At 39.1% G+C, this 21,230-nt stretch overlaps 1 long non-coding RNA gene and 1 pseudogene across 1 annotated transcript in view; one reads left to right on the forward strand and one right to left on the reverse strand.

Annotated features, from left to right (window-relative positions):
- LOC137759616 (uncharacterized) overlaps positions 1–21,230 on the reverse strand; it is a 76,967-nt gene that overhangs the window by 2,093 nt on the left and 53,644 nt on the right. Inside the window, exon 3 of the long non-coding RNA XR_011073116.1 lies at positions 9,007–9,102. This is a non-coding gene — a long non-coding RNA (uncharacterized lncRNA). The remainder of the gene's footprint in view (positions 1–9,006; positions 9,103–21,230) is intronic.
- On the forward strand, positions 4,367–4,796 carry LOC137765900 (large ribosomal subunit protein eL32-like; annotated as a pseudogene).

A 21,230-nucleotide genomic window follows, 5' to 3' on the forward strand; every position in this document is an offset into this window, starting at 1 on the left:
CACTTGAACCAGATAAAAGTGTATTAAATTATAACTTCAGTGTATTTTATATAATTTCATTGAAAGCTTTTCTTAGAATATGACTGCATGATAAATCAGTTTTAAAATAAAAATAGCTGGATAAAAAAGAAAATAGAAATGATTTTTCAAATTTTAATGTTTATGAAATCTCTCAATAGGCTTTCTGTTTAACAGTAAACAATTGGAAAAAAATGCAAGCAATCCCATGATTATAGTTCCTTAATAATATGGAACATTAGTATATTTTGATAAAATATTTCATATTCCAAAATTGTGTGTATAAACTTTTAGTATTAGAAGGGTGAAGGGGTTAGTGAGAGGTTGGGGAGATTAATAAATTGATTATTTGTACTAAAATCTCCTGTTACCAGTCTTGTTTTTGTTTTTTTAAAAACATTTTTCTATTTATTTATTTATTTATTTTTGGCTGCGTTGGGTCTTCGTTGCTGCGCGTGGGTTTTCTCTAGTTGTGGCGAGCGGGGGCTACTCTTTGTTGTGGTGCCTGGGCTTATTGCAGTGGCTTCTCTTGTTGTGGAGCACAGGCTCTAGGTGCACAGGCCTCAGCAGTTGTGCTGCATGGGCTTAGTAGTTGTGGCTCGCAGGCTCTAGAGCGCAGGCTCAGTAGTTGTGGCGCACGGGCTTAGTTGCTCCGCAGCATGTGGGATCTTCCCGGACCAGGGCTTGAACCCATGTCCCCCACATTGGCAGGTGGATTCTTAACCACTGCGCCACCAGGGAAGTCCCCTGTTACCAGTTTTGTGATTAATCCTTCAGGAGTTTTTAGATTGGTATACTTTATTCCAAATTTGTATCAAATTCTGGTTCTTAATCTTTTAACAACAGAGCACAAAACAGTTCCTAGGTATTCACCATCGGTCAGTGCTATTGTGTTCTTATTTTACAGATGAAGAAAGCAATCACCTGAAAAGTTAAATAATCTGGCCAAGGCATAGCTGGAATTTGTATCCAGGCTGACTGATGTCAGAGCCTATAGCTTTTTCCATGTTTACTTGTTCAGTAGACAAGGTGAGGGCAAGCAACAGGGTAATTGGCAAGAGGGTGAATGAAAAGTGCTCTTTATCCTATGGCCTATATTTAAACCTGGGCCATCAAGCAAATTTTCAAAGAAATGTTCTTTATTTTCCCAATCTGCTCATGTAAGAAATGTTCTTGCTGCATACCCTTGGGATCCTTTTTTAATTCCCTGAACCACTGTGGGTGGGCTGGACACATTAACAAGTCATAACATGAAATCAGCCGTGACAGGCCTTTATCTGCCCTGTCATCAGTTTCCCAAGTGTCAGAGAGGTGGCTCAATCTGAGCTTCAGTTTATGTTGTCACCAACTAGAGAAAAAAAAAATGTACTGGGAATACTCTGTGCCAATCATTTCAAGATTAAACTCTAGTAATTTCTTTTTAATAACATAATTATCCCATTAGAGAAAGTACTTATAATTATAAGTTCAATTCAGTAATGGTGAATAGAATTTTTAATGGACTTTAGTTTTTAGAGCAATTTTATGTTCACAGCAAAATTGAGTGGACAGTACAGAGAGTTCCCACATGCCTCATGCCTCCACACATGAATAGCCTTTCTTATTATCAACATTGCTCACCAGTGTCATACATTTGTTTTTTTTGTTTGTTTGGTTTTTTTTGGCCACATTTTGTGGCCTGTGGGATGATCAGGGATTGAACCCCGGGCCTACGGCAGTGAAAGCATGGAGTCCAAACCACTAGACCACCAGGGAATTCCCACCAGAGTCATACATTTGTGACAATTGATGAAACTACACTGACACATCATTATCACCCAAAGAATAGAATTTTTTTAAAATTAATTAATTAATTAATTAATTTTTGGCTGCACTGGGTCTTCGTTTCTGCGTGTGGGCTTTCTTTAGTTGCGGCAAGCGGGGGCTACTCTTCGTTGCGGTGCGCAGGCTTCTCATTGCGGTGGCTTCTCTTGTTGCAGAGCATGGGCTCTAGGTGCACGGGCTTCAGTAGTTGTGGCTCGTGGGCTCTAGAGCGCAGGCTCAGTAGCTGTGGCGCACGGGCTCAGTTGCTCTGTGGCATGTGGGATCTTCCCAGACCAGGGCTCGATCCCGTGTCCCCTGCATTGGCAGATGGATTCTTAACCACTGTGCCACCAGGGATGCCCCGAATTTTTTTACTTGAAAGATTTAGTCGTGTCATTTCAAATGACCCAACCACAGCTGATGAATTCATTGTGAATACTAAGACTAAGCATTATCAAATGTCACCTTTAGTTAGAAATACATATTTCCAGTATGATATTCAGAGATTTTCAGAAGATTTTGATTTTTTTTTTTTGCAATGGCAATAGCTTTATAAATTTTTTGTTGCTGTTTTTCCTCCCTGGTTTTATTTGATTTTATTTAAAAAAATTTTTTTTGGCCATGCAGCTTGCGGGATTTCAGTTCCCCTACCAGGAATTGAACCCAGGCCATGGCAGTGAAAGCCCAGAATTCTAACGACTAGGCCACCAGGGAACTCCCCTCCTCACTGGTTTTAAGTCCCTAGGGGCAGGAGAGAATGTATTGGCAGGACACCCAGAAAACAAGGTCTGTGTGCAGACTGACTCTAACACTGACTAACCCTGAGCCGTTCTCATTCTCATTATCATAAGGTAATCAGAGTGAGAGGAAGCACTGTCTTTTCTGCTCTAATACAAGTTGGAAGAACAGAAATTCAAAGTTTTGTTTGGAACCAGCAGAAAATGTGTTAGAAATAATAACATGAAAAGTTAATAGTATTTATTGATTAAATAGCATTTATACTATGTGCCAGACACTGTGCTTAGTCCTTTGCATATGTTATCTCATTTAATTCTCACAAGCATTCTATAAGATAGGTATTATTATTATTTCCATCATAAAAATGGGTAAATAAAGGCTAAGTACCACACAGAAAGTCACACTAGACTGGTGGATTATAGTGCTGGATTTTAATCTCAAGTGTATTAGGGTAGGGTAACTGGTTTAGCAATCCCAAAATCATAGTAATGTAACACAATAAAATGTGTTTCTTGCTGGGGCAAAGTGCAGCGTGGATGGTCCTCGTCAGGTGGCTCTCTTAGGCAGCTCACCTCTAAGCAGTGACTCATGTACACAGGCCTCTTCCATCTTATGGCTTAAGCATATTGTAGCTTCAAGATCTCCCCATCATCAATCAGCCTGGAGTGACGGAAAGAGAGCATGGAAGACTGAATAGGATGTTTTAAGGTCAGACCTGGAAGTAGTGACATCACTTCTGCCCACATTCCATTGGCTAGAACTCAGTCACGTGGGAATCTAGGATGCAAGGGAACCTGCGAAATGTGGTTTAGCTCCATGTTCTGGAAGGTGAGGCAACCTGTATATTGGTGAGCCCAAGAAATCTCTCCACAGCAGGTTTGTCTGACTCAGGACCCTTAACCACTAGACTCTGCTGTAACTCTAATCTCCACCGCTACCCTTTGACCAGAGGGAAAGTATCAAGTCTCTCTGAGACTTAACACTACATGAAATAAATCCATTTGGGAGTTTAAACAGCAACAAGAAATGGCATAGTGCAGCCATTATGAGCCTAGGAACTAATGCTAAATCTGATGACCTGTTTATTAACTAGGTGACCTTGGGCACATTTCTGAATTTCTGCTTTTCCTTATCTATAAATTGAAAATAATATTTTCCTTTGCATGTCTTGCAGATTGCTGTGAGAGTCAAAGGGAATAGTTTGTGTAAAAATACTTAGTAAAAGGTAAAATGATACACAAAACACAAATGTCAGAGGTTGTTGGTGTTATTATTGTTACTTCCTAAGTGTCAATATGATTGATATAGATAATAATCACTCTGTAATATCGGAGAAGAAATCACTGTGAGTTGGGCTGGTCAGGGAATGCTTTATAGGAGAGTGGAATTTGAATCTGATCTAGAAAGATGAATAAGATTTACGTAGTAGAGGAGTAAGGAAAGGGCATTCAAGGCAGGGAGTATTGGACCACCAAAGAAGTGGAAGCCAGAATGAGCAGAGTGCTCCTGAAACACTGAAAAAACTGTTTGCTCTTGGAGGCTTCTGAGATGGGGTTGGGCAGGAACAAGTGAACTTCAGGCTGCTGCCACCTCTGCTTCACTACAGCCGTCTGTTGAGACGTTTCTCCATGGGTCACTGCCATTTCTGCAAGTCCTGTAAATGAGGCACCAACTGCACTTTGTTGCAGACTACCTTGTCAAGAATGTTTGATGGCAACAGGGTGTCCTTCTGGAGTAAATGGTAGGCATGTTTACTGCCCATTATAAAAGATTCAGGGGAGGTAGAAGCCGTCTCCAACCCAGCATCATGACTGTTCTCAGACACCTTATGAAGCCCAAAGTGATCAAAGAGAAGACCAGGAAGTTCATCCAGCACCAGTCAGGCTGATGTGTCAAAATTAAGTGTAACTGGCAGAAACCCAGAGGCATTGACAACAGGGTACAGAGAAGATTCAAGTGCCAGATCTTGATGCCCAATATTGGTCATGGCAGCAACAAGAAAATGAAGCACATGCTGCCTAGTGGCTTCTAGAAGTTTCTGGTCTACAACACCAAAAAGCTGGAAGTGCTGCTGATGTGCAACAAATCTTACTGTGCTGAAATGGCTCTCATTTCCTCCAAGAACCTCAAAGGCATTGTGGAAAGAGCAGTCCAGCTGGCCGTGAGTCACTGATCGCAATGCCAGGCTGCACAGTGAAGAAAATGAACAGTTCATGTGCAAGTTTTATTTGTGTTAAATAAAACCATAAAAATTCTGCAAAGTAAGACAAAGATTTTGGCTCCCTAAGCTCAGAGTTCTTCGTGTACAGGTGTTAACTGGCCCTATTCCCATTGCCCTCTGGAAACTAGGTCTTGGGGAACTGACTTAAAAAAAGGCAGATGCTCTAGCTACTACTATTGCTATGAGTAATAAACCATTTTTGACTCTGACCCAGGAGTCTCATGTCTTCTACCAGCATCCATGAAACTATGACAGGCTAACTTGTTAACTTGCAAGTAGGGTAAAACTCAGACCCTTTACAGTTCTTGACAGAATCTATCTCTAGGAGGGATTTCACTGAACAGTACTACATACCAGGTGGGGTACTAAGTGCTGGGGATACAGAACCAAAAGGCACAGTTCTTGCCTGCAAGGAGCCTCCAGTGTACAAATTAGGAGCTTACTGAGCTTGGTACTAATAGAGTTTCAGAGTAGTTAAATCACTAAGCTAGTGAATACACACAGAAAAAGGTCAAACTCAGACTAATAAAATTCTGGCCATGATTGCGACTATATCCCAACAACAGGGTGGAAACCATATGGTTTTTCAGTCCTCTGAGAACAGGTGTATTCTCTATAGATGGCAGAAGCTGAGAAACACAGAGGTACGTGGAGCCTTACAGAAGGCTTTAAAACAATACCCTTCAGTCCTCAGTGCCAAGAAAGAAGGTTGCTTTTAGATGTACTCGGCCTTTCTATAACTCTTCCCTAAATAAATTGTCCTGAAGGGTGACAGTAGAAGCATCACTTTCTGGCCCAGAGATCAAAGGGTATCTCTCGTGTGGATACCTGGTGGTGTTGGTAAGGGAATTTCTAACTTTGGGATTGTATCTAGGATGGGAGAGAAGGCAGGTACTATGTTAAATGAAGGGCAGGAAAGTTGCATATAGATGGAGAAGGATCTAGAACCCTAAGGCTGTGGTCTCTGAAACAACTGGTTTCACATACAGGGCCAAAGAAACCCTGGATTTATGATAGGGGCTCTGTCAGAAAAGTGGGATTAGGACTTATGACAGGAAGGGAGTGAGGAAAACTGGCCGGCGAAGTACTTAGTTGTCTGTACATAACAGACAGTGCTAAAGGTGCTAAAGCAATTTAATAAATAAACAGGGTATTCTAGGCTCATCTGACACATTAGATACAAAGAAGTATTATATGGCATTTGGCAAAAATGAGTGCCTGACACTGACACCTAATATGTGACAGCACAAAACCAGGAGCTTTACACAATGTGGCAGGTGGGAGTTTGGTCCTTGGCACTGGAAGCAAGAATCCATTCACTCAACAAAGTGTATTGGCACTGTTCTAGGTGCTAGGGATAAAGCAGTGGGCAAGATAGAGAAAAATCCGTGCCCCTATTTTGTTCTAAATGACGTTAAATCTGGCTCTGAGCCACCTAAGTCAAGGGAGATGAGAAATTCAGGATTTGTCATGTTTACTTTAGGGGGAAGAAAATTTATTAGGGGTTTCTATACCATCCCAGGGTCCTACACATTCCATAATATTCTGAGATGGGCTCTCTGTTCTTCAGACCACATTAGCTACCACTGTTGGTTGTTCATGATCCAAGTCTTTATGGTCCCTTTTCCAGGCCACCCCAAATATTTACAGGGCCTAGGACAAGAATACAAATAGAGGTTCATATACCATATGTTAAATATCTTAAAATTATAAATCCAGCCAAAAAACTGTTAAAGAAAATAGGTTCTATCATTCTATCTTGACAAATACAATGTTGTTACAAGCTGGCCACCATCAGAGGCCCTGGATCCTGCTACTATGTGGGAGTACGGCACATGTCCCTGACTCTCTTGAAATCCATAAATGCATCCCCTCTAAACATGGGGAGGTGTTTCCCAAATAGTTTACTCTCTAGTGTTGGTCCACTTCTTCTCCCAACCCTTAATGTCTCCTGCCACCTGCAACAATCCAGCTGGATCACCTTCAAGACTAGACCAAAGGTTATGCTCTGAGTGTCAGACAACTTTTAATTTTGGCCCTGCAACATTAAAGCCATTAACTACTCCTGGAGGTAGACATGGCTGCTTTCCTTGGATCGGGGAGGCAGAAATACTTATAGCAGCCTGAACAAGATATAAATTAACATCTCAAACAGCTGCCCCACCAACTACATATTATCTCATTCATTTCTTTATAACAGTCTTATTAAGGAAATAAAACTGAAGCTCAGGAAGATTAAACAACTTGCTGAATGCCGTAAAAGGAAAAGAACAAGAATTCAGTCTCAGAGTTGTCACCATCCACACTTCCATCTACCACACCTAAGAGCTTTGAAGAAATTCAGAAACAAATTTGTGAAACTGCCTGCCAAGGTATACAATCTTGTATAACTGTTCCATTCACTAGAATAGATCCTGAGATTTGTTTTTGAGACTCCAGAGTACAGTAGTCCCCCTTATCCGTAGGGATATCTTCCAAGACCCGCAGTGGATACCTGAAACCTCAGATAGTACCAAACCCTAGGTATGCTATGTTTTTTCCTATACTAACCAGTGGGTAGTGTATACTCCATGGATATGCTGGACAAAGGGATGGTTTGTGTCACAGGTGGATGGAGCAGGATGGCACAAGATTCATCACGCTACTCAGAATGGTGCCCAATTTAAAAGTTATGAATTGTTTATTTCTGGAATTTTCCATTTAATATTTTCCTACAGTGGTTAACCACAGGTAAAATAAACCATTGATAAGGAAAGACTACTACATTATAAGGGATGCAGTGAGAGAGAAATCAGAGCCTATCAGAGGATGCATTTCTGTTATGTGATCTTGCAGCATTTTATCAAAATATCGATCAACTCATTTTGCCCTACAGTTTTAGTTCCAAAAAGCCACTAAGAAGCTCAGCAAAGAAGCCAGACATTGTCAAAAATAAAATTAGATAAATATCACTTGTAAATAAAATAAAATCGATTGTGAAATGCTGTTTGGTCAGTTCTAATTGTTTGCTGTTCTTTTGTTCCCTTATTCCTATTATCCTGCTCAGGGCAGAATGTGTCCTCCTAAAGGGCAGGGCAGAAAGACTCCCTAGTCTTGGTTTTGTTGATGGTTTTATATTGCTCATTATGAGTTTCAAGAATATATACCCAGGGTGAAGAATAAACGTTTAAATCTTGGAAGACAAAACTTTTTTTCCCATTATTTTTATGCAAAAACTCAGACACTATCAAATTCAGATCCTAACTGTCTCAAAGACGCCCTTTTTTAAGGGTGTAGAGGGAGTAGGATAGGGATGGGGGAAATGAAGCAAGCACAGTGCCAGTGCCATTTCATGAAGCCCTGGCCTTGGCCTGATGCTGTGAGGAGCTCTGGAGCATAAATTATACCTCAGGGTTTATCCAGCCTTGAGGCAAAGGTTGTGGGCTTTCTATTCAGGCACCAATCAATCAATGGCTATGGTTCCCCCAGGGCAATTCTGAATTTCTGCAAATACTGACAAAGCATCTTCTTTGGAAGCAAAGCAAACATAAGTTAGGAGATAGACCCCAGAATTGATCAAAAGTGATCAGAGGGTCTGTGAGTGATACACCAACAGCGTCAGCTATGCCAGTGACCGTCTATTCTGCAGTTTGTAATTCTTTCACTATAGGTTTGACTCTTCTGATCAACAGACAAAGGGTCCATTAACAATCAGTAAGTGGTGGAGAAAGAAATCTAAGTGATTTGAATTGTTAGAGCAGCGAAGGATTTTTTTTTTAAAGTTCTGCAACAATTTATATATTTTATTTTTTTGGCCGTGCCACGCTCTTGTGGGATCTTAGTTCCCCAACCAGGGATTGAACCCAGCCCTGGGCAGTGAGAGTCCAGAGTCCTAACCACTGGACTGCCAGGGAATTCCCGAAGGAAGTTTTTAAAATCCCCTACTCAGAATTCTAGGGGAGTCAGATTGGCAGGAATATGGTCATATATCCTTGTACAGTGCAAAAAAAAAAAAATCCCTTTAGGCAATTGATCACGAAGTATATACCACATCACCAGCCCTGTAGGGAAGGCAAATTTATCTGACTCAGTCCTTATCTTGAGATGCTTCCACTATAGTTGGGTAGATGAGGTTCACATGCATGAAACAAGTATAAGCAACATCAACACTATATAATTAAAGACTGTTGGATTCTGAGAAAAGAGAAATAGACTTCCCTTGGCTACATTTCTTTTCAGATACTCACCGTAGGAGTGGAGAATAAGGTCAGATCAAGCCCATGCATGCATTGATTCCATCAATCTAAGTGACCTCTTTGTGCCAGATGATAAGCATGTTAGGCCTGGGGAGAGAGATGGTAAGATACTGTGATAAATACAATAATAAAGGGTGTACTTTGGGGGATTATTTGGGTGCTATTAGTATTTTTTAGTAGAAAGCTCAATTACTCTATTTCATTGAATTTAAGATGCCATGAATTTTAAGATGTGCCATTATTTTATTTAGCATTAAGAAAGAAAAAACTCTGCTAGTTAAGCAGTGTAAGACATATCCCTATTGCAGAGGTGTTATAATGTGAAATAAATGTTCACTTTAGAATTGACAAGAGACATGACTTGGCTTAATCCTCTTCTCTGACTATCCTTTGCTTTCAGAGGACAGACAGAAAAGTGCCTGCTTTTCCCTTTCTATAGTTCTTAGTGTTGTCAGTCTCTGCATTTCCTAATGAAAGAGGGAAAATGATAACAGCAAGACCTTTGATTTCTTTCTCTTACTTCTAATTAGAAATACCTCGATAGTGCAATGGAGGCCAACAACAGTATTTGAAATAGTAGCTAATATTGATCAGGTGCTTAATATGGATCCAGGACTGGGCTAATTGCTTTTTACCCATTACTTAATTCTTACTTAATCCATTGGGAAAAGGTATTAATATCTCTATTTTACTGATAAGTAAAGTGAGATTAAAAGATGGTAAGCGGCGCCTTTCCGGCTCTGCACGCGGTACCGGGGGAGAACCCTGGGGGCGCTGTGCTGCAGCCTCTTGGTCCCCGTTACCTGTTCGAGCCCTGCACTCAGGGGTCCGTCCCTTGCCGCCCCGGTACGCTTACGTCTCTCAGCCCCCGACTTTTTGCTCTGAGAGGCCCTGACCGGGCGCCGAGAGGGGGGCAGTGTCGTGTGCTACCGCCCCTCTCCCCCGAAGGCAGCGTCCAGTGCTAAAGAAAGGACTTGAGAGGAAGAACCACCGTAGGAGGGTGAGCTGAAAGTGAGAACCTATAGGCAAAGTGTAAAGGGCAGCTTCCCAAGTTTATTGCTCCCTTGTATCTCCAGAGCAATTAAAACACTGGAGGTGAACTGGAAAGATCTGGAAAGACCTAGATCCCACCACCTCAGATCAGAAGAAATGTCAGCAGCAACCCCTGCTCACCAGAAGGAATCAAGAAAGGACTGCTCTCCTGCTCAAATATTTATCCTGCTCTTTTTACCATCCCAGTCATCATTGCACAGAGTTTATGTTTAGTACCAAATGCTTGTAGGGCTACCAGGTCCCATCTCTTTTTAAATTGTAATCTATTTGTATCTTTAAAGTGCTTCTCTTATAGACAATACAGGTATGCCCTGCTTTTTGAAAGTTTGCTTTTCCTTCACTTTGATGAAAGACCTACATTGGTACCTGTTGTCATTAAATGAAAGAAATCTGAAGAGGATTTTCACTTTTACGAAAAAAGGTGAAAACTGAAAATAGCTTTCAGTGTTTGTTTTGCAGTGAGCTGTTATAGAGGCAGTGCAAACCCTGAGCATCAAGAGTGGCACCTCAAAGCTCCTTCCCTGGGAACTACACTCAGCATCCCAGCATTAAGCCGCTATAGCTTTGAGCATCTGTGCTTTATCTTGATTTATTTTGTGCATCTATTAACAAGATGTGTCCTAAGGTAATTGCTTTTTTGCTTTACGCCATTTTGGCTTACAAAAGGTTTCACAGGAATCCTCCGCTTTTGGATAGTGGGGGAGGCCTGTATATGGTTGAGTATTGCTTTTTCATACAAATTAACAAGCTGTATCTTTTAACTGGAGTCCATTTACACTTAATGTAATTACTGATATGGTTGGATTTAAATATGTCATCTTGGTATTTGTTTTCTAATTGTTCCATCTGATCTTTAGTTTCTCCTTCTTCCTTTCCTGCCTTCTTTTGGGTGAATAGAATATTTTTAGCTATGCTTCTTTGTGTTATTTCAAATAAAAGTACTACTTATCCACAAAAAAATAAAAAAGTAAAAAAATAAAATAAAATAAAAGATGGTAAGCAATTTGCCTGAGGTCACGAAGCTACTAAGTATCTGAGCTGAGATTGGAATGCAGGTTTGCCTACCACGCAAGTTTAAGTTTTTAACCACTATGCCTGTAGGTGACTTGATAAGACCTGATTTCCTGCAAAGGAAAAGAATTAAGACAGTTTCAGTCAGCGTTTACCAGAAACATCTTCTCTCAAGGATCTTTTAGAAAGCAAAACATGGTTATACAGACTAAAAGAAGACTGAGTGACCTATCTTAAACTATGACTATATTTCTGATGTCACTATTGTATAACTAGTCTTTATACAGTCTTTGAGAATTATACTGCTGGATAATGAATTTTAAATTGTATATCTAAGTAGAATAAGAACTCTATAATTAGTGGGTTATATTTAAGTGACCACAAAATAGATAAGGTGCACAATTAAAGAGTACATTTCTTCCAAACCCCTAATTTGTGTTAGAATATTCAACTGCCATCCTCTATGTGCAGGCATGAATTTTGATCCAGTAGCAATAAAGTCAGGCCCAGAAGTTTGCAGATTCAGAATTATTTATCAGCAAGTAGTATTACTTAACCCACATTTGACAAAACTGTTTATGTTCACAGACAATTTTGGGTTTTATCTGAATTTAGAAGAGGTTGGAGATTAGCCTGATTAACCTGAGCTAATGGGTAAAATTTTAGGAGAGAAATGTCATTTTGCAAGCATCTTAATGGGTTTGTCTGATCACCCTATAAACTGGACCAGCAATTCTCAAAATTTCGGGTCTTGGGACAACTTTACACTCTTAAAAATATTGAGAACCCCAAAGTTTTTGTTTGTGTAGATTTTATCTATCACTATTTTCCATATTAGAAATTAGAGAAAATATTAAAATACTTACTAATTCATTTAAAATTATAATAATAATTATATTACATGTTAATGTAACAGGGAAGAGCCAAATCTGACTACATGTTAGATCTGTTTCTTTTATTTAACCTTTGCTTCCCGTTGCTTTTCTTCACTAAAAGAAGAAAAGCAACGGGAAGCTTGCTTATGTATTATGTCTCGGGGAACCCTGCTCCTCTGCCTGAATGTTAAACCAAAGTGCTGTTGTTTAGGGAAACATCTGGACCCTGTCCACCTGTGGATGGCTGTGAAAAAGAAGAAATTAACACATCCCCTCCCCGAGGCTGGCCATTCCAGGGGATATTTGCAAAACTCATGGCCTTTTTACTTTACTTCCTCATCTCCTCCCCCTCTCTGTGCTATAAAAGAAACTGGCATCCAAACACCATAAGATGGTTTTTCGGAGACACTAGTCTGCCATCTTCTCAGTCTGCTGGCTTTCCGAATAAAGTTGTATTCCTTGACTCAGCACATCCTCTCTGATTCATTGGCCTGTCATGTGGTGAGCAGAGAGAGCTTGGACTCGGTAACATTAACATAAATAATATATTTTATGAAAATAACTATATTTTCGGAGACAAATTTGTCAGACAAAAAAATGTCTGACTTAATAAAAGAGAGTAGAATTCTCCTTGCTGCTTCTGAATTCAGTCTTTCGTGATAACGTATGTCATATGACCTTTGCAGAACTCCAGTATTTACTCATGAGAGAATGAAGGTAAAAAAACACAAATAACATCTTCGTATTGCTATGAAAATAATTTTGACTTTACGAGTTTCCTGTAAAGGTATTGGTGACCTCCAAGGGTCCCCAGATCACACTTTAAGAACCACTGAACTGGGAAAATGGGTTATTCAAAGTTCAGAGCTACAAAATAAAGAGCTAAAACAATATCAGATACTTTCTAATGACCAATATTCTTTAAAAATTTTTGTCAACATTTTTTCTTTTTTTATTGTGGTAAAATATATATTACATAAAGTTTATCATTCTAACCATTTCTAAGTATATAGTTCAGTGGTTTTACATACATTTTCATTATTGTGAACCATCACCACCATCCATCTCCAGAATTTTCTCATCTTCCCAAACTGAAACTTTGTACTCATTAAACAATAACGCCTCACTTTCCCTTTTCCCCAGACCCTGGCAACCACGGTTCTACTTTCTGTCTCTAAATTTGACTATTTCTAGGTACCTCGTTTAAGTAGAATCATACATTATTTGTCTTTTTGTGACTAGCTTATTTCACTTTCACTTAGCACCGTGTTTTCAAGGTTGATCCATATTAAAGCATGTGTCAGAATTTCGGGGTTTTTTTTAGTATTTATTTATTTGGCTGCATCGGGTCTTAGTTGCAGCATGTGGAATCTTTAGTTGTGGCATACGGGATCTTTTAGTTATGGCATGTGAACTCTTAGTTGTGGCATGTGGGTTCTAGTTCCCTGACCCAGGGATCGCACCTGGGCCCCCTGCATTGGGAGTGCAGAGTCTTAGCCACTGGACCACCAGGGAAGTCCCAGAATTTCATTTCTTTTTAAAGCTGAATAATATTCCATTGCATGTATATACCACATTAAAAAAAATCCATTCATTTGTTGATAGACATTATGGGTTGCTTTCACCTTTTAGTTATTGTGGATAATGCTGTTGTTACAGGGAAGAACAAAATCTGGCTACATGTCAGATCTGTTTCTTTTACTTTAACCTTTGCTTCCCGTTGCTTTTGTTCACTAGAAGGATACTGTCTATACATAATGGCCTGCCTCGGGGAACCCTGCCCCTCTGCCTGAATGTTAAACCAAAGTGCCTATGTTCAGGGAAACATCCAGACCCTGTCCACCTGTGAATGGCTACAAGAAAGAAGAAATTAACACATCCCTTCCCTGAGGCTGGCCATTCCAGGAGATATTTGCAAGACTTATGGCCTTTTTACTTTACTTCCTCACCTCCTCCACCTCTCTGTTCTATGAAAGAAACTGGCATCCAGACCCCGATAAGATTTTTTTTTTTTTTATAAATTTATTTATTTGTTTTTATTTTTGGCTGTGTTGGGTCTTCGTTGCTGCACGCGGGCTTTCTCTAGCTGCAGCGAGCGGGGGCTACTCTTCGTTGCGGTATGCAGGTTTCTCATTGTGGTGGCTTCTCTTGTTGCGGAGCACGGGCTCTAGGCACGTGGGCTCAGTAGTTGTGGCTTGCAGGCTCTAGAGCGCAGGCTCAGTAGTTGTGGTGCACGGGCTTAGTTGCTACGCGGCATGTGGGATCTTCCCAGACCAGGGATCGAACCCGTGTCCCCTGCATTGGCAGGCGGATTCTTAACCACTGGTCCACCAGGGAAGCCCAAGATAGTCTTTTTGAGACACTAGTCTGCCATCTTCTCACAGTCTGCCGGCTTTCCGAATAAAGTCGTTATTCCTTGCCTCAACACCTCGTTTCCCGATTTATTGGCCTATCGTGCAGCAAGCAGAGTGAGATTGGACTTGGTAACACTGCTGTGAACACTGATGTACAAAGGTCTATTCATGTCTCTGCTTTCAGTTCTGTTGGGTATATACCCAGAAGTGGAATTGCTGGATCATATGGTTGTTCTATATTTAATTTTTTGAGGAACCACTATATCGTTTTCTCACATCAATATTTTTAACACTACTTATTTCTTGCTAAAACTTTTAAAATACATTATTTGTAGTACAGAAATATTTTTTATTTTCATTGGATTTTGTCCAATAACTAACATTCAATGGACTTTATATACATTGTAAAGAATGATGAATTCTCTGGAAGATAGCTTTCCCATAGCTCTAGCTTTCCAGGAACTCTCAAACTACATTTAGAACATGTAAATTAAATTCCACTAGTAAAAGAATAAATATAAGAGAAGAAATAATATTTACTGGGCACTGAGAATATTCCAAATACAGTTCTAAGTATTGGGGATACAAGCAGTGAACATGACGGAGTCCTTCCCTCAAAGGTGAGCTAGAGTTGATCACAAATGTTCTGGAACAGTGACCCTCAGACCACAAGTGATCAATGTACCTTCAGGTGGTCTGGGAGCTGTCAGAAAAATCAACAGTAAATCATCACGACAGTGTGTATCCTTCACCAGTGGTGCAACACTGGGCAACCTTGAGAAACAGTCCCAGTAGCATAAATCCCTGTCCACCAAGAATTCAGGGAGAGATAACCATGAAATGCTAAATATCTATGCTTGCCAACACCCAGAACTCCAAGGGTCAGAGAAGTTTTTAGAAGATTTTCTAGAAAATGCAGAGGAACAGGAGAGGATAAAGAAAAGAGAAAACTTGTCAGAGGGAAGGAGTGGGCAGTAGTTCTAGATGTGTTTGTGCTCCCTCTACCTTGAAGCTCTAAGTCTGGTGGTCCTTAGGTGAGCCTAAGCTGTGACTTCTCTCCAAGATCTGGGCAGCTGGGGAATAGAGTGGGCTCAAATGACTGTCCACCTATCCTATCCTTCAAGGAGTTCGGCTACGGCTAAGTAGCAATGGCGTTCACAGCAGAAATGGTGTCTTTATCTGGTAATTGTGGTAAGAGGAGAAGGTGTTAAAAGTATCCACATATATCTTCCTCTTTCCGTCCCATTTTTCTTCTCTTACTAGCTTTCTTGTCCCCTCAAGTTATCAGTTGCTAATGTGAAATTGCATATTTGAGTGCGATGACTTTTTGTGCATATATTCTGCTATAATTACTCATGTCAAAATATCCTAGTTCAGGACAGATTTGCCACAGAAGAACTTTAGAGTAAAAAATATCAATAAGACTGATTTATATTTGTATGTTTCAAGTGCAAAGTCAACAGGATTATGTGAATTCCGGGAAGGTGAAGAAACAGTCAAGTATGAAAACTATGACTTCTGATTTGGTATCCTTCTGAACAGGTGAGAAGCAGATCCCAGCACTCAATAGATTCTGTACTGTGAAAAGTTATCATTATAAAACAATGAAGCACTGCCTTAACTGTGACAGTTTATATACTCTAATGAAGTTCATTCAGTCTTGAACCTGAACACAAGGAATACATTGGAATGATACAAAAACCTCCCACACTAAAAATACACATTAAAAAAATCCATAAAATAAGCCCTTGATTGCTTATTTTTTCTCCTGGAAGATACGCTAATGTTACACAGAATAAGAAGGAGGTACCATTGATAGTAATAAATGATGCAAATCACACTGCAGGAAAAAAAAAAAAAGAGTACTGTATTTTAATACAATTAAGGTAAAGAACACCACAGAAAAAATTTTGAAATACATTCTATAAGATCAATAAGATTCATGGCTGACAATGTAGAATGTGAGCACTTCACAGGTTATTGTCAGAGACTGTGCATTTCATTTTTTTCCATATCTCCCTTAATACAGAGGCTGATGGTTCTAAGTTTCTGGTCTATTTTGGCTATTCAGGGTCAGGCTATAACTGATGGCTATTCTGCTGGCCATAATGTCCACGACCATGATAGGAGAAGCGATTCTCAAAGAAAACAGTAGAAAATCAGTTCAAACAATTTAGTGTTAGAATCAATTGTGCCTTAACAAAACCCATGTGAGTTGGGTTATTGGTAGCAGTGAGCATTCATTCATTCATTCATCCATTCTTTCAACATTTATTGGGCGCCTGCTATGGGCCAAGCACTGTGGTAAGCACTGGGTATAGAGTGGTGAGCAAAATAAACCTTGACCCTGTCCTTAGATCTGTTTCTTGCTGTTCCAAATTTATTTATTAATTCTGTAATGATATTGTTTTGGCCCTTGTGCCAGTTTACAAATATCATCTCTCACCTCCATACCCACCCTTCATTTCTCCTGGTTTGTGATGCTGGAGCTGGGACCATGCAAACCACATTTCTCCTTTGCCAGTTTCCCTCTGTTAGGTGCTTCGAATAGGAAGTGTCAGAGAGAGACTTAAAAGCTGGAGGAGGGAGGAGGGATTTCCTCCTTTCTTGTTTTCCTGCTCTTTTCAGTGGCACCTCAGCCTCATTTCTTCACTAGGGTAGTGTTGCTTTGATCCAGGAGAAGCATAGTCAGTTACAAAGTCCAATTTACAGTCACTGTTTGTTTAACACTTGCAGAACCAGCCTCATCACAGCCCCTCAAAGACCTCAGCACCAGCTGGTCAGCACCTCTTCCTTACAGGTCTGGGTCACAGTTCTATTGAGCTCCTCTTCTAAGAGTCCCCAGAACCAGCTAAGCAACACTCCCTTCTCAGAAGCCTGGTACTCAGTTCATTGGGGACCCTCCTCAAAGTTGCAATATATCTATATCTATATCTATATATCTATCTTTATTTATCTATAATCTTATTGTTCTTTTCTTCCCTTTCAATTTTTCAGTACTTAGTTAACAATTCTTCAACTCCCTTGGTTAAAATAGCTAGTATGGTTTCTGGCTCCTGATTGGATCCTGACTAAAACAGTCTTAATTTGTTTCCTAAATTCTATGATCTCTCTTGTACAAATCTCATTTTGTTGTTTTATCATTTTATAAGTTCTTATTTTGTCATAAACATGCCAGCAGAAAGAACTCTTACATTTTTTCCATACTTTGTGTTGTTTTCCAGACTGCATGTGGTGTGCCATGTTCCTTTCCTCGTTACTGGGTTGTTTTTTTGTTTTGTTTTATGAGTATATTTACATAGTTGCTATGTGTTTTCTTTCATCTTGCCCATGCATAACATGGGCAACTCTTTTCTAGACATGTTTTGCTCTGATACAAAACAGGTAAATCTCTCTTGACAGCCTTTCTCCCTACCTGACAAGTGTTTGTCTTTTCTTATAGCTGCGGTTTGAGAATTTGTATCAGGAAGAGATTAAGACCTATGAAATGAGAAATAAATACACCATATTTTCTTATTATAGAATCTCAGTAATTGTTACATAATGAAATCACTCCCTGCTGGGCTATCACCTTTTCTAATTTCAGAAGTCACTCTGCAAATATGAATCATGCTGAACAGAGTATGGTCATGTTTTTATTGTATTTTAAAAATGGACAATTAAGGGCAACTTGTATTAAGTGTATAACTAAGTAATGTTCATTAAGAAACTTTTAATTTTGGCTTTCAGGTTGCAAAAATAATGTAACCTCAAGATTAAAGAAAAAAAAGCATATCATACAACCTTGCTATCCTTGCTGCTATCAACTGGACTAGGGCTGTGGACATCGGATCCTGGTCAGAGATCTACAATGTGGTCTTGTGTAAGAGCTCTGCTGAACAAAGACCCCCCCTCACACCCAATATCACATAGCAAATGTCAAAAACAAACAGATACTCTTTTTGAGGGCATTTGAACTTGAGACATAAGAGAAATAGTTTGGTAGTAGTAGGAATAGTAGAAGTAAAGTTACAGAGTATCAAAATCTCCTTAAAAGCAGAGTACCAGAGTTGGGACTGAGAGGTTAACATTGTTTGATGATGACAATACAACTTAATGTCTTATACTTTAAGACTTTCCACTTCTGGAACTGTGATGTTCCTATAAGCCATGCTATTATCTTTCAATAAATCACCATTATTTAACATGGCTTGAAACTTAAAAGAGTATAACTTATAATTTGTTTCTAGTTTTTCACTCTTCTATATAAACAGCTTCATGCACATAATTTTAATCTTCGGTTAAATTATTTCCATAGTATAAACTCCCAGATGTGGTCTTAATGGTTTCAAGAAATAAACATTATGGTTTTTGCTACCTATGTTGCCATATTACTTTCCAAAACTATTGTAGGAATTTATCAGCAAGATTTGAATACAGTCTTAGGTATTGATTTTGTATTTATGCTAATTTTATAGGTATACAATTGTACCTCAAAACTTTCTTAGTTTGTATTTCTTTGATTTATATCCAATCTTGTTGAGAAAATTTTGATGAACTTTGTGCAGACCCCGAAAGACTTGATTAAATATAGACCACAATGTGAGATTGACAGGCTTCTGCTTGGACTAGACATGATCTCATCATCAGTGCTTCAACAAAAGACCACTATTCATTGCATTAATTTTGATATGAGGATTGGCTTTTATTCTCTTTCCTTTTGGTCTTAACTAACAGGAATAATCAAAATGAAATGACTGATCTCAAAAATTTTTGGGTCCCCAGATTGATTTTCCACTTGAACTCAGGTATAATTGCCAAACCAATGCTTTCATATACTTCTACTATCATATAGCTGTCACTTTTAATAGGATGTCTTCAGATTTCATTGTGGTCCTGAAATTACCTGCTCTGAATAAAGAAAAACTCTTCTGATTTTGTTTTGATGGTTTTGATAACTAAGAACTTCCAGCATGGAAGGGCAAACAGACAGAAAGCACCAGTTAATACCTGCTTTTGGATCCACTCTCTGGTTTCTCAAGATAATCTGTACCAAAGTAAAAGAGGTAATGTGGAGGGATTCATCCAAGATGGTGAACTGAGTAGAATCGTTTTACCCCATTCAACACACAGAAATGCTAGATTAAAAAATAATTTTAAAAAATTTATACCCAAGTTCAAAATTGGGAAAAAAAATTCTCCAGAAACATATAGACATAGAGGGGAGAAGGAGTTGACACTTTGCTGCCCGTAGGAGGAACCAAACTGACCTATGCCTTTGGGTTGGACAAATCTAGGCATGGAAGCTGAGGTTGCTGGTCCTGCACCTGCAGGGAGCAGTGAAATTACTACACTGTCCAAGAATGGGGACCAGGAAAGACCAAGGCCCAGAGTTCTTGCAAATGTGAGCCAACTAGCCATGGATGAAAACAGGATGACATGCAAGTGATGGAGACCTCAGGGATTACTCAGAGTGAGAGTGACCCTAAATTTGGACTGCCCAAATCAAGAAACAAACATAAAAATGTGTGAAAACCATAGTACTCAGGCATAAGTTAACAGCGAAACCATCCCATAGGGAGGCTTCCATTACCCTGGTACTCATGGGACACCCTATAATTCTAGCTGAAGAGGAACTCTCAGGCAAAAAATAAAAATTTGAAAAGAGCACATTGATGTTTGAGCTGGATTTAAAAAACAAATTAATACTCAGATATCTGTTATTGAACAGACTTTTTCATATATACAAATACTAAGAGAGTTTATTATCCATAGACACTTGACGAAAGAACTACCAAAGAATGTACTTCAGCAAGGAGAATGAATACAGAAGGAGGAGTGGACCTGGAGAAGCACTGAACTTGGGAAAAATCACAACTGAATTTTAAAAAGTGTGTAACTTTCAATTTTGCCTTGGGAAATACATTTCTATTCAATGTCAAATATAATGTTGAAAGAAAAATTCTTGCTTCTGCAAATTTTTCCAGTAGACACTGAATTTATAGCTGTCATCAGATGGATTTGGTTTTCTTAACATAATGCCCAGACTTGTACCACAAGTATCACAAACTCTTAAAAATGAAAATTATACATTCAACAGTCATAATTAAGCCTATAGCTTGGGGCTGAGAAAAAAAAAGGGTCAGCTTTTAATTTGGACTTAACTGTTATAAATTCCAGTAAGTGTTAATACCTAAAGTGAGACGGAATCCCCAGTATTAATCAAGAATAAATGACATCAATCTTTAAACATCCTAAACTTGGTCTGAGGTGAGTCTATCCTTTGACTTTTTGTAACCTTTCAACTTCTTTCTTGAATTAAAGGGTTTGAAGAAGACTACAATACTTACTACTGTAAACCTATATTTCTGTGGTTGTAACGGGCATATTAGCAGTTCTGAGGTTGACCTCAACTTTTAAATACCTTATCATTTGATATCTCATTTTGAACATGTTATTTTCTACTTGCTTCTGCCATTAGTATTTTTCTTTGTATGAGGTCAGGTGAGTTACTTCAAGGTGAAAAGAGTTGCTCAAATGAATTTTAGCCATTTCATGTGAGGCATGGAGCATTTATTCAAATAGTTTAGTAAATTTTAGTTGACTTAAGAAACATAGTGTCCTATTTGCCTGGTGCTGCAGTTTTTAATCATGACATTTCCCAGGATGTTGATGAGGAGATATGAGTGTAAGACATGGTACCTATATATTTGGAATATACAATCTGCTGGGGAGATGAGAAGTGGGAAACTGAATGAGGCCAGTTTACAGGTTTCTCTACTGACAGACTTCAGCAGTTGGATTTGATCTGATAGGGAATGGAGACCTGTTGACTTTCCAGAGTAAGCAAGTGATGTGCCAAAAACAATGTTTCAGAATGATATAAGTATAAATCCAAACATTATTTTATGATCTTCACAATTAATGCCAGTTTTTTATGATC

This window comes from Eschrichtius robustus, chromosome 1 (genome assembly GCF_028021215.1).
Source record: "Eschrichtius robustus isolate mEscRob2 chromosome 1, mEscRob2.pri, whole genome shotgun sequence".
Classification (NCBI taxonomy): Eukaryota; Metazoa; Chordata; class Mammalia; order Artiodactyla; family Eschrichtiidae; genus Eschrichtius; species Eschrichtius robustus.